At 39.6% G+C, this 13,361-nt stretch overlaps 1 non-coding gene across 1 annotated transcript; it reads left to right on the forward strand.

Annotated features, from left to right (window-relative positions):
• The first annotated feature begins 9,640 nt into the window (after nucleotides 1-9,640).
• On the forward strand, nucleotides 9,641-9,747 carry LOC117713256 (U6 spliceosomal RNA). Its single transcript, XR_004607423.1, has one exon. It is a non-coding gene; the product is annotated as a U6 spliceosomal RNA (small nuclear RNA).
• Nucleotides 9,748-13,361: the final 3,614 nt, after the last annotated feature.

Below are 13,361 nucleotides of genomic sequence, written 5' to 3' on the forward strand. Positions count from 1 at the left end.
TGCATTTATACATTTTTTTAAGAAATGTTAATCATAGGCTTTATAAGTTTGGTATTGTTCAATCAGAGGTGTAACCCACTACCCAACCTAGATATATCAACTATCTTTGACTGGTGGAGATACATAAACATCTGCTTCCCTGTTTCCCCCCTCTATCTCTCTTTCATCACCTAGCTTCTCCTCTCCTTCTTCTTCTCCTCTTCTTACTCCTTTTCTTCCTCTCAGTACTCCTCCCACCTTAGCTCCTCCTACACATCACCCTTCCTGTTAAAGGAAACTTTTCTCTCAAAATACAATTAGAGCATAATTATGCCTATTTGTACCAGTGAGGTACAAGATAGTCCTAATACCCAGTCCATCCTTTTGTTGACTAACCAGCACCTCTGTCATCTATCCTAATTAAAACACTTAGTTCTGAACCTGGCTTTTTCCTTGGCTTTAGGATGAATGTCAGCTGATGACCATACACTCAGATCTTTTCTCTCAAAGTAAATAGCTATAAGTTTTCAACCCCATCAGAAATCCAGAATGACTGAGTTGACTATAATTGTGGGAAGCACCAAGCATAGCTTCTAAAACTTAGCCAATTTATAGAGACCTCTGAACACCTGGACACTCGCTCTACTTCGAAACGTTGGAGCATCTGTTCTTCTGCCTTCTGGCCCAGGATCATCTGACAGACCTTAGTGCTGCAGAATTATTAAGGGCTGATTACTCTGTCTAGGCAGATATAATCAGTCGACTATTCTGCAAGTGTGTCCTTTTCTGGACAGTAATTTGTCTGTAGAAGGAAAGTGGCAATTCTTGCCTAGTGGCTGTCTCACCACAACTGGAGTAACTCCAAGGATGCTCAATTTCTTCTTAGAGTTTAACATAGGAAGCTGTCCGGAGCAGACAGGTCTCTAATGAAAATGAACATTAATACTGAAATGTTTGTCATGTCAATTCTAAGGATTTCTGATGTTTTGAAAACCAGCTATCCATGTAAGGTAATCTGGAGTGTTGCCTGTTAACTCCACTCAGCTATTTCTAAATAAAACATAGAGAACACCCTTATAATAAACTCCAAGTCATGAATTTGCTATAGTCCCTTAACTCACAGGCTGACCATCTCAAATCAGTTAAAAAAGTTAAAGAAGGACTGGGTCTAAGCTTTGTATTCCTAAGTGTGTTATACTGGTACAATGCCTATGAGAGTAACAATATTCATCTCACTCTTATATCACTAAAAAGCTCATGCCAATGAAAACCTTAAAATTTGTAAACAAAGTAAATTGGTGCCATTTAAGAATTTATATCTTCATCTTGATATTAATTATACAGATTTCTACTAATAGGTTATGGCTATGCAATAAACCCTAGCTAATCCTCTCTATTCCGACAAAACCACTACTTTTTCCTAGGGAGACAGCCCAACATTTACCACCTTAGTCCCCATGCCCAGGGAATAGGGGCGCTGACTCATCATTAGCTTCTTCAAGCTGATTATGGGCGTTGAGATATTAGAAGAGGGGTGGGGGGGAGTGCAAGTTGACAATCCTCTGATGCTGTGTCTTCGCTGCCTCCAGATAGAATTCACGGACCTCAGAGGTTTGAGCAGGTCTGCCCAGCTTGCTTGTTGAGTAGATACACCAAGGTTGATCATTCTGCAATATACAATTCTCAAAACAAATTTTAGTATCAAGATAGGTTTTTTTTTTTTTTTAAAGACGGCTGACATTTTATTAAGAATGTTGGTTCTAACCGCTTTTCTATTTTTCCCCTTTTATTGGATATAATATTTACATTTCAAATTTTATCCCCTTACCATATTTCCCCCACCACCCAGGAACCCCTTATCCCATCCTCCCTCCTCCTGCCTCTATGAAGGTGTTTACCCACCTACCCCCAGCCTCCCTCCCCACCCTCAGATTCCCCCCCCTCAGTGCTCAGCCTTCAGGGTACCAATGATCTTGTCTCCCACCTATGCCCAACAGGGCCATCCTTCCCTACATATACAGCTGGAGTCATGTGTCTCTCCCTATGTGCTCCTGGGCTGGTGGTTTAGACCCTGGGGAGCTCTGGCTGGTTGGTATTCTTGCTCTCCTCACAGGGCCACCAGCCGTTATGGTTCACGGTTCCTTCAATTTACTCTCTGACTCCTCCATTGGGAACTTTGATCATATTAATGGATAGCTGTGGGTACCTGTCTCTGGGTATGTCCGACTCTGAGAGACCTCTAAGGAGACAGCCTTATCAGGCTGCTGTCAGCTTTCCCATCCTGACATCCCTATCAGCATCTATTTTTTGATGACTGCCTATGGAATGAATACCCAGACACAATGGTCTCCCTACAACCCCCCCTTCAGATTCTGACCCACACTTTGTCTCCATATTTGCTCCCTTGGTTATTTAGTTACTCCTTCTAAGAAAGACCTAGGCATCCTCACTTGTTCTTTCTTCTTCATGAGCTTCATGTCGTCTGGTAGTTGAATCTTTGTTGTTTCAAACTTTTGGGCTAATCTCCGCTTATCAGTGAGTAAATACCATGTGTGTTCTTTTGTGATTGGGTTACCTCACTCAGGATGATATTTTCTAGATCCATCCATTTACCTAAGAATTTCTCGAATTCATTATTTTTAATAGCTGAGTAATATTCCATTGTATAAATGTACCACGTTTTTTGTATCCATTCCTCTGTTGAAGGGCATCTGGGTTCTTTCCAGCTTCTGGCTATTATAAATAGGGCTGCTATGAACATAGTGGAGCATATGTCTTTGTTATTTGTTGAGGCATTTTCTGGGTATATACCCAGGAGTGGTATAGCTGGGTCCTCAGGTAGTGCTATGTCCAATTTTCTGAGGAACCGCCAGACTGACTTCCAAAGTGGTTGTACCAGCTTACAACCCCACCAACAATGCAGGAGTGATCCTCTTTCTTCACATCCTCGCCAACATTTACTATCACCTGAGTTTTTGATCTTAGCCATTCTGACTGGTGTGAGGTGGTATCTCAGTGTTGTTTTGATTTGCATTTCCCTGATGACTAAGGATGTTGAGCATTTCTTAAGGTGCTTCTCGGCCATTCGAGTTTCCTCAGTTGAGAATTCTTTGTTTAGCTCTGTACCCCATTTTTTAATGGGGTTATTTTGTTGTTTGGCATCTAATTTCTTGAGTTCTTTGTAAATATTAGATATTAGCCCCCTATCAGATGTAGGATTGGTAATGATCTTTTCCCAATCTGTTCGTTGCCGTTTTGTCTTGTTGACAGTGTCCTTTGCCTTACAGAAGCTTTGCAATTTGATGAGGTCCCATTTGTTGATTCTTGATCTTAGAGCATAAGCCATTGGTGTTCTGTTCAGGAACTTTTCCCCTGTGCCTAGGTATTCGAGGGTCTTCCCCAACTTCTCTTCTAATATTTTCAGTGTACCTGGCTTTATGTGAAGGTCCTTTATCCACTTGGAGTTGAGCTTTGTGCAAGGGGATAAGAATGGATTAATTTGGATTCTTCTACATGTTGACCTCCAGTTGAGCCAGCACCACTTGTTGAAAATGCTGTCCTTTTTCCACTGGATGAATTTAGCTCCCTTGTCAAATATCAAGTGACCATAGGTATGCGGGTTCATTTCTGGGTCTTCAATTCTGTTCCATTGATCGTCCTTTCTGTCTCTGTACCAATACCAAGCAGTTTTTATCACTACTGCTCTGTAGTACAGTTTGAGGTCCGGAATGGTGATTCCCCCAGAGGTTCTTTTATTGTTGAGAATAGTTCTCGCTATCCTAGGTTTTTTGTTATTCCAAATGAATTTGTAAATTGCTCTTTCTATCTCTATGAAGAATTGATTTGGAATTTTGATGGGTATTGCATTGAATCTATAGATTGCTTTTGGCAGGATAGCCATTTTTACTAAGTTAATCCTGCCAATCCAGGAGCATGGGAGATCTTTCCATCTTCTGAGATGTTCTTCAATTTCTTTCTTGAGAGACTTGAAGTTCTTGTCATACAGATCTTTCACTTGCTTTGTTAGATTCACTCCAAGATAATTTATTTTATTCGTGGCTATTGTGAAGGGTGTCATTTCCCTGATTTCTTTCTCTGCCTGTTTATCCTTTGAGTAGAGGAAGGCTACTGATTTGTTTGAGTTGATTTTATATCCAGCCACATTGCTAAAGTTGTTTATCAGGTTTAGGAGTTCTCTGGTGGAAGTTTTAGGTTCACTTAAGTATACTATCATGTCATCTGCAAATAGTGAAATTTTGACTTCTTCCTTTCCTATCTGTATCCCTTTGACTTCCTTTTGTTGTCTAATTGCTCTAGCTAAGACTTCCAGTACTATATTGAATAGATAAGGTGAGAGTGGGCAGCCTTGCCTAGTCCCTGATCTTAGTGGGATTGCTTCAAGTTTCTCTCCATTTAGTTTGATGTTGGCTACTGGCTTGCTGTATATTGCTTTTACTATGTTTAGATATGGGCCTTGAATTCCTGATCTTTCCAAGACTTTTAACATGAAGGGATGTTGAATTTTGTCAAATGCTTTCTCAGCATCTAGTGAGATGACCATGTGGTTTTTCTCTTTGAGTTTATTTATGTAGTGGATTACATTGATGGATTTCCGAATATTGAACCATCCCTGCATTCCTGGGATAAAGCCTACTTGATCTTGATGGATAATTGTTTTGATGTGTTGTTGGATTCGGTTTGCGAGAATTTTATTGAGTATTTTTGCATCAATATTCATAAGAGAGATTGGTCTGTAGTTCTCTTTCTTTGTTGGGTCTTTCTGTGGTTTAGGTATGAGTGTAATGGTAGCTTCATAGAATGAATTGGTTACTGTTCCTTCTGTTTCTATTCGATGGAATAACTTGAAGAGGATTGGTATTAGGTCTTCCTTGAAGGTCTGAAAGAATTCTGCACTGAAACCATCTGGCCCCGGACATTTTTTGGTGGGAAGATTTTTAATGACTGTGTCTATTTCTTTAGGCGTTATGGGACTGTTTAGGTGGTTTATCTGCTCCTCGTTTAACTTTGGTACCTGGTATCTATCTAGAAAATTGTCCATTTCCTCCAGATTTTCCAATTTTGTTGAGTATAGGCCTTTGTAGTAGGATCTGATAATTTTTTTAATTTCCTCTGTTTCTGTTGTTATGTCTCCCTTTTCAGTTCCGATTTTATTAATTTGAATGCTGTCTCTGCGCCCTTTGGTTAGTCTGGCTAAGGGTTTGTCTATCTTGTTGATTTTCTCAAAGAACCAGCTCCTGGTTTTGTTGATATTTTGTATAGTTCTTTTTGTTTCGACTTGGTTGATTTCAGCCCTGAGTTTGACTATTTCCTGCCGTCTACTCCTCTTGGGTATACTAGCTTCTTTTTGTTCTAATGCTTTCAGGTTTGCTGTCAAGTTGTTGATGTATGCTCTTTCCACTTTCTTTTTGTGAGCACTTAGAGCTATGATTTTTCCTCTTAGTACTGCTTTCAATGAGTCCCACATGTTTTGATATGATGTGTCCTCATTTTCATTTAAATCTAAAAAGTCTTTAATTTCTTTCTTAATTTCTTCCTTGACCAAGTTATCATTGAGTAGAGCATTGTTCAGTTGCCAAGTGTATGTCGGTTTTCTGATGTTTTTGTCCATGTCAAAGACAAGTCTTAATCCATGGTGGTCTGATAAGGTGCTGGGGATTATTTCAATCTTTTTGTATCTGTTGAGGCCTGTTTTGTGACCAATTATATGGTCTATTTTCGAGAAGGTACCATGAGGTGCTGAGAAGAAGGTGTATTCTTTTGTTTTAGGATGAAATGTTCTATAGATGTCAGTTAAGTCCAATTGGTTCATAACTTCTGTTAGTTTCATTGTGTCTCGATTTAGTTTCTGTTTCCATGATCTGTCCATAGCTGAGAGTGGGGTGTTGAAATCTCCCACTATTATTGTGTAGGGTGCAATGTATGCTTTAAGTTTTAGTAATGTGTCTTTTATGTATGTGGGTGCCCTTACATTTGGGGCATAGATGTTGAGAATTGCAAGTTCCTCTTGGTACATTTTTCCTTTTATGAATATGAAGTGTCCTTCTTTATCTTTTTTGATTACTTCTGGTTGAAAACTGATTTTATTTGATATTAGAATCGCTACTCCAGCTTGTTTCTTGGGACCATTTGCTTGGTAGATTGTTTTCCAACCTTTTACTCTGAGGTAGTGTCTGTCCTTTCCACAGAGGTGTGTTTCCTGAATGCAGCAAAATGTTGGGTCCTGTTTACGTATCCAGTCTGATAGTCTATGTCTTTTTACTGGAGAATTGAGTCCATTGATATTAAGAGATATTAAGGAAAAATGAGTGTTGTTTCCTGTTATTTTTGTTATTGGCAATGGAGATATGTTTGTGTAGCTACCTTCTTTTACGGTTTTTGGAGGATTACTTTCCTGCTTTTTCCAGGTTGTAATTTCCCTCCTTGTGATGGAGTTTTCCACCAATTATCCGTTGAAGTGCTGGGTTTGTGTTGAGATACTGTGTAAATTTGGATTTGTCATGGAATATTTTGGTTTCTCCATCAATAATGATTGAGAGTTTTGCTGGGTATAGTAGTCTGGGCTGACATTTATGTTCTTTTAGGGTCTGTATGATATCAGTCCAGGATCTTCTGGATTTTATGGCCTCTGGTGAAAAGTCTGGTGTAATTCTTGTAGGTCTGCCTTTATATGTTACTTTGCCTTTTTCCCTTACTGCTTTTAGTATTTTTTCTTTGTTTTGTACATTTGATGTTTTGACTATTATGTGGCGGGAAGTATTTCTTTTCTGGTCTAAACTATTTGGAGTTCTGTAGGCTTCTTGTATATTTATGGACATCTCTTTCTTTAGGTGAGGGAAGTTTTCCTCTATAATTTTGTTGAGAATATTTACTGGTCCTTTAAGTTGGGAGTCTTCCCCCTCATCTATTCCTATTATCCTTAGGTTTGGCCTTCTCATTGTTTCTTGGATTTCTTGTATATTTTGGGTTAGTAGCTTTTTGTATTTTGCATTTTCTTTGACAGTTGTGTCAATGTTTTCCATGGTATCTTCTGCACATGAGATTCTCTCTTCCATCTCTTGTATTCTGTTGGTAATACTTGTATCTATGACTCCTGATCGTTTTTTTAAGTTTTCTATCTCCAGGGTGTTCTCCCTTTGTGATTTCTTTATTGTTTCTACTTCCGTTTTTAGATCCTGCATGGTTTTGTTTAATTCCTTCTCCCGTTTGGTTGCATTTTCTTGTAATTCCTTAAGGGATTTTTGTGTTTCCTCTCTAAGGGTTTCTATCTGTTCTTTGAGAGTGTTATTTATGTCTTTCTTAAAGTCCTCTATCATCATCATGAGAAGTGATTTTAATTCTGAATCCTGCCTTTCTGGTGTGATGGGGTGTTCAGGGCTTGCTATGATGGGGGAACTGGGTTCTGATGATGCCATGTAACTTTGGTTTCTGTTGCTTACGTTCTTGCGCCTGCCTTTTGCCATCTGGTTAATTCTAGTGTTACCTGTATTTCTGTCTCTGATTGAAGCCTGTCTTTCCAGTTGTCTCGCTTTTGTTTGGTCTTCTAGGAGTCCAGATGTCTTTGTGATTTTTTTCCAGCTGCCCTGATTACAGTGGTATCTCTAGGATGCCTCAGGATATGGTGCCTCCAAGGTAGCAGTCCAGCTAGATGTCTGCTGTTCTGGGTGCAGTGTCTCCTCTTGGATATCTCAGGGTATGTTGTCTGACACTCTGAGTTCAGTTGTTCCTCTGTGGCTCTTGGTTGAGCGGACCTTCTAGTATGTTTCAGGTGGAATCCGGGGTCCACACAACTGCAGACCTGGTAGAGGTCTGGTCTGGGGCTCAGACCCTGCAGGCCTCAGGCCGGAGGGGGGGCGAGCAGCAGAAGGAGCGTGCTAGCACCGGCTATGGGTTCTATGGATCCCCCAGAATGTGTCTGGGGGACTCCTGGGTGCACTCACCAACAGGCCTCAGACTGCAGGAGGGGCGAGCGGCGGAAGGGGCGTGCTAGTGCTGGCTATGGGTTCTATGGATCCCCAGAATGTGTCTGGGGGGCTCCTGGGTGCACTTACCCGCAGGCCTCAGACTGCAGGAGGGGCGAGCGGCGGAAGGGGCGTGCTAGCGCTGGCTATGGGTCTATGGATCCCCCAGAATGTGTCTGGGGGGCTCCTGGGTGCACTTACCAGCAGGCCTCAGACTGCAGGAGGGGCGAGCGGCGGAAGGGGCGTGCTAGCGCTGGCTATGGGTCTATGGATCCCCCAGAATGTGTCTGGGGGGCTCCTGGGTGCCATAAATTTTTCTTAAGCCACTTTTGACATGACTTATCTGAGAGAATCCGTGTTGTCAAAATTACTTCTGAGATATGTTCTCTTTAGACCCCACGACTGAAATAAAATGATTTTCTTTTTGTTTTGGCAAATATTCAAGAAGTTTTTAATTGAATGGAGTCTAACAAAAGTCCTTTGTTGTAATGTGCGCCCCCTAAATCCCTTTTCGCCCGCGAATAAGGACAGGAGGTGATAGTCGGGTTTACTGCCACGAGGAACTTTTTACTACTGCACACGATAAAGCGGAAAGACCCAAGAAACCGGAAGAGGGTCCCTTAAATACACCCTAGAGTGACGTATTCACTCCTGAATGGCTGCTTGCTCACTACCCAATATTACGCCTCGGGATAGGCCAGTGGCTTGGCGCTCTTTCTGCCTAGCAGCTGCGCAGAATGATTGTTTATTGCTGGGGAAACATGTGGCCAGCGCCATGTTGGAAAAACGCACGTGTGCAGCCACAGCGGCTCACTACACTTTGTCATCAGAATGTTTACTCTTCAAATGCTCCAAATTTTGACATGTTCGCATGTGAGCCTATGATAGGTGTCCAGAATTTTAATGTAAGTCCATCTGTCCATTGACACAAAAACATTCTGTATGACAGTAGTAAAAAAAAAAAAAAAAAGAACACACATATAAACACACATACATACACACACACACAAACACAAACAAACAAACAGAACTGGATTTATAAAACAGTCTTACAGTCCAAGGATCATATGTTACTGGACTGTCTAGCATTCATTATTACAAGAAACTTTTGTCATTTCCTGTACTAGCCTAAGACCATAGACTGAATGCTATTTTTATTTTTTACTTTAATGAGGTTGGGAGTTTCTTACAAAACCCAGATTTTGTGACTAAATTAAAGGATGTCCCCCAAATTCAGTATTCTCCCAGAAAAAAATGCCTTGAGCATGATAATTAAATTAATACATTTTAATTTTTTAAAATGTAAAACAAATATGCAGAAATATAGATTACAGAATCAGCATGCCTCTGTATCTTGCACATGCTTCTTTTTGATGTCCAGGTGTAAAAATTAGATCTACTGATGACTTTTGCCACTTGCAATACAAAAAATAAAAAAATACTGCTTTTATACTCCTAACCTTATTTCTAAACTAATGTAATTCAAAGATTACCTTGAAGAATATTTTATATATCAAAATATAATCCTTAAATGTATACCTACTGTAGGGTTATCAAAACTGTTAGCATTATGTATATTCATAAAGGAGTATCAATTAATTATAGGTACATTCTTTAAAATAGGCTGTGTTTTGATTCAGATAAATTGTGAGAATAAAAGTTATCTGAAAATTCAAAACCTCATGCTCACTTCTGGATCACATATCCTAAAATTGGAACAATATAGAGAAGATTAGCATGAACTTTGCTCAAGGATGACATGCAAATTCATGAAAAAATTCTTATTGTTCTTCAAGACTTATCTATATCATTGTTGGGCAAATTCCAAAGAATGTCCCATCCTACCACATTCAAAGTGGTGAGTGTAGTCAGTTACCCAATCATATTCACTGCAGCTTTCTTCATAATAGCCACAAACTTGAAACAACTTAAATGCTTATCATCTGAAGAATTCATAAACCAAATGTTTTACATTTACCCTGTAAAGTATTGCTCAGCAGTTTAAAAATGATATCATAAATTTTGCAAATAGCTTAAACTAGAAAAAAAATCATCCAGAGTGAGGTAACCTAGAAAATTTTGCTATGTATTCACTTATAAGTGAATATTAGCTATTGAGTAAATTATAATAAGGCTATAGTACCCAGACTCAGAGACGTTAGATAAAGAAGAAAACTTCCCATCTATAGTTCTCTTCTATAGATGGGAGCATGACGTCCTGGGGAAGGGAAATAGAACTGATATAATGGATAGACTGGGGGAGGGTAGGAACAGAAGTGGGAAGGAGCGAGTGGGAGGAAGGAAGGAAAGAAACTACTGGATGTTGGTGAATCGTTATGTAGGGGGATGTACTAGTACAGTGAACACCTCCTGCGATCTGTGAGGGTGATCCCAGTGAGGACTTATCGTAATGGAGGATACAGAGTCTGAACTGGCCATCTTTTGTAGCCAGGCAAGGCTTCTAGTGGTGGGACTGGGTTACATTTGGCTGAATAGCTGACAGAGGAGGGCCAGAGGAAATCTCTAAACAACGCAAGCTTTTGCAAGGACAGAAGCTTGCCACCTGAAAACTGATAGCAGGGCTCCATTTCCAAGAACAATTTCTACTCACCTCAACCAAAATTTAGAGGTTGAGCTAGTGCAGACTTGTAGCCTTTGCCCCTACATTCTAGTCTGTTGGCACAAGAAAGTACTCTGAAAGCTATGAAAAGAGAAACGACACCATTCCAGGCACAAAACCCTCCATCTACAATCTGTCCTGCCTGCAGGATGTGCTAGGCAATGGTCGTTCAGAGCATATGAGAGTGGCCAGTCAGTGTTTGGTTTAACTTATGGTCCATGTAAATATAGGGACACCATGTCCTACTCTTCCTAGATGGCCAAAATCCAGAGACTGGATAATCCAGAGACCTAGGGTAGAACAAAACAAGACAGGCAGAAAAAAAATCCAAGAAATGTTTCCTAATGCTGTTTTGCTATACTCATAGATTGTTGCCTTGTCCAGTTATCATCAGCGAGGCTTCTTCTGGCAACAAATGGGAGGAAGTTCAGAGACCTACAGTCCAGCATTATGTGAAGAGATTCTAAATTGCAGATCTCCATCAGATGGCTATCCCAAGGATCAGGGAACCCTGAGGAAGCCAGGGAGGAAAAACTGTGGGAGTCACAGAGCATGGAAGACACCATGAGAAAAAGGCCACCAAATCAACTTAGCAGGGTTCATGTGGACTCACAGAAACCAAAAATAGCAAGAACATTACCAACCTATCCTTTATGCTTCTGTAATTTTTCATCTTATATACAAGCTGAAACTGTACAGAATTGTTTTCTTGATCTATTGTAGGTGGCTTTTAGGGGTGATTTGTTATTTGTTCACCTGTCCCTAAATAATTAACTTAAGATACTATGAAAAATATAATATATATGTGCTTTGTAATGTCACATATAGATTAATTTGAGGACAGAAATTTTAAAACCAAACTCCTACAACTTTATAATAAAATGTAATGTTGGCAACGGAAAACTGGGTTGGGAATATGTTATATCAGAATACAAGTATTCACAGAAGGTCATAAGAGAATATACTAAATGTCACTCACTTCTTAAATGTAGAAGAAAAGGTGTTTTTATTTAATGAAAATAAATTCAACCTACAAATCAAATCTAACATGAAAAAAAAAAGAAAATTCTAAACTTAGAGTTTAAAATAAACATACACAAATCAGATGACCAGTATTAATTTAGGAACTATTATAGTAGATAAATACAATTTTTTTACAGAGAAAGATTTATTGTCAAAAATAAATGAACTGTCAGGGAGAACATTTATATTAATCCAGGATTAAAAGGGACCTAGAAGCATTTTTTGGCTATTTTTTTTACTGGTTATTTTATTTATTTTCAATTCAAATGTTATTTCCCCTTCCCAGTTTCCCTTTCACAAACCTCCTATCCCCTTCCCCTCCCCCTACTTCTATGAGGTGATCCCCCACCCACCCACCTACTCCTGCCTCAGCACCCTAGCATTCTCCAACCCTGGGTCACTGAGCCTCCACAGGACCAAGGGGCTCCCCTCCTAGGGATGCCAGATGAGGCCATCCTCTGCTACATGTCCAGCTGGAGCCATGAGTCCTCACATGAGTATTCTTTGGTTGGTGGTTTAGTCCCTGGGAACTCTGGGGTTTCTGGTTAGTTGATATGGTTCTTCTTCCTATGGGGTTGCAAACCCCTTCAGCTCCTTCAGTCCTTTCCCTAACTCCTCCACTGGGATCCTCATGCTCAGTCTGATGGCTGGCTGTGAGCATCAGCATCTATATTTGTCAGGTTCTTGACAGCACCTCTCAGGGGACAACTATACCAGGCTCCTCTCAGCAAGCACTACCTAGAAGCATTTTTATACCTTCAGTCTCTCTCTTTTTATAATGTTAATCAAAGGTTTTATAAGTTTGGTAATGCTCAATTACAAGATGCCCATACAATCAGAAGTGTAACCCAATACCCAACCTAGATATATCAACTATCTTTGACTGTTGGAGACACTCAAACATCTGCCTCCATATTCTGCCCCCCTTGTCACCTAGCTCCTCCTCTCCTTACTCCTCCTCTTCCTCTCCTTACTCCTCCCACCTTAGCTCCTCCTACATGTCACCCTTCTTGTTAAAATAAAACTTTTCTCTTAAAATACAATTAGGGCATAACTGTACCAATTTGTGTCAGTAAGGTACAAGATAGACCCAATACCCAGTCCATCATTTGGTTGACTAACCAGAACCTCTGTCATCCCTCCTAGCTAAAAGACTTAGTTCTGAAACTGGCTTTTTTTCTTGGCTTTAGAATGAATGTCAGCTGAAAACCATCCTCTCAAACCTTTTGTCTCAAAGTAAGTAGCCAGGATTGCCTATGAGACTATAAGTCTTCAACCCTGTCAGAAATCCAGAATGACTGAGTTAACTGAAATTATGGGAAGCACAAATCATAGCTTCTAAAACTTAGCCAATTTATAGAGACTGCTGAACACCTAAAAATCATTGTGGGCATTCTATTTCTTTTCAGTATCCTATCTTCTCTCTAGGTGAGTTGATTGACAATGGGAAAAGGCACTTGACATATTCTTGTCCTTAAAATAGCTACAAATTCTTTTATGTTCAGCTCTCCAAATGCTGACTTTGCACAAGTTAGAAAGTATTCACTTTATGTAGTAGTATTTAAATTATATTGTCCTTGATACATTACTAGATGTTTTTCATTTATGATGTATTTTTTACATATTATTATATTATTTATTATATTCTTGTTTAAGAAAATCGTTTATTGACTTCTGGGGGTTAAATTATTTGCAATAAAATAGTGGTAAATGTTTTAAAGCTAAAAAAACTTAAAGAGAATCTTAATATATTAAGAGTA

This window comes from Arvicanthis niloticus, chromosome 7, assembly GCF_011762505.2.
Source record: "Arvicanthis niloticus isolate mArvNil1 chromosome 7, mArvNil1.pat.X, whole genome shotgun sequence".
In the NCBI taxonomy this organism is placed as follows: domain Eukaryota; kingdom Metazoa; phylum Chordata; class Mammalia; order Rodentia; family Muridae; genus Arvicanthis; species Arvicanthis niloticus.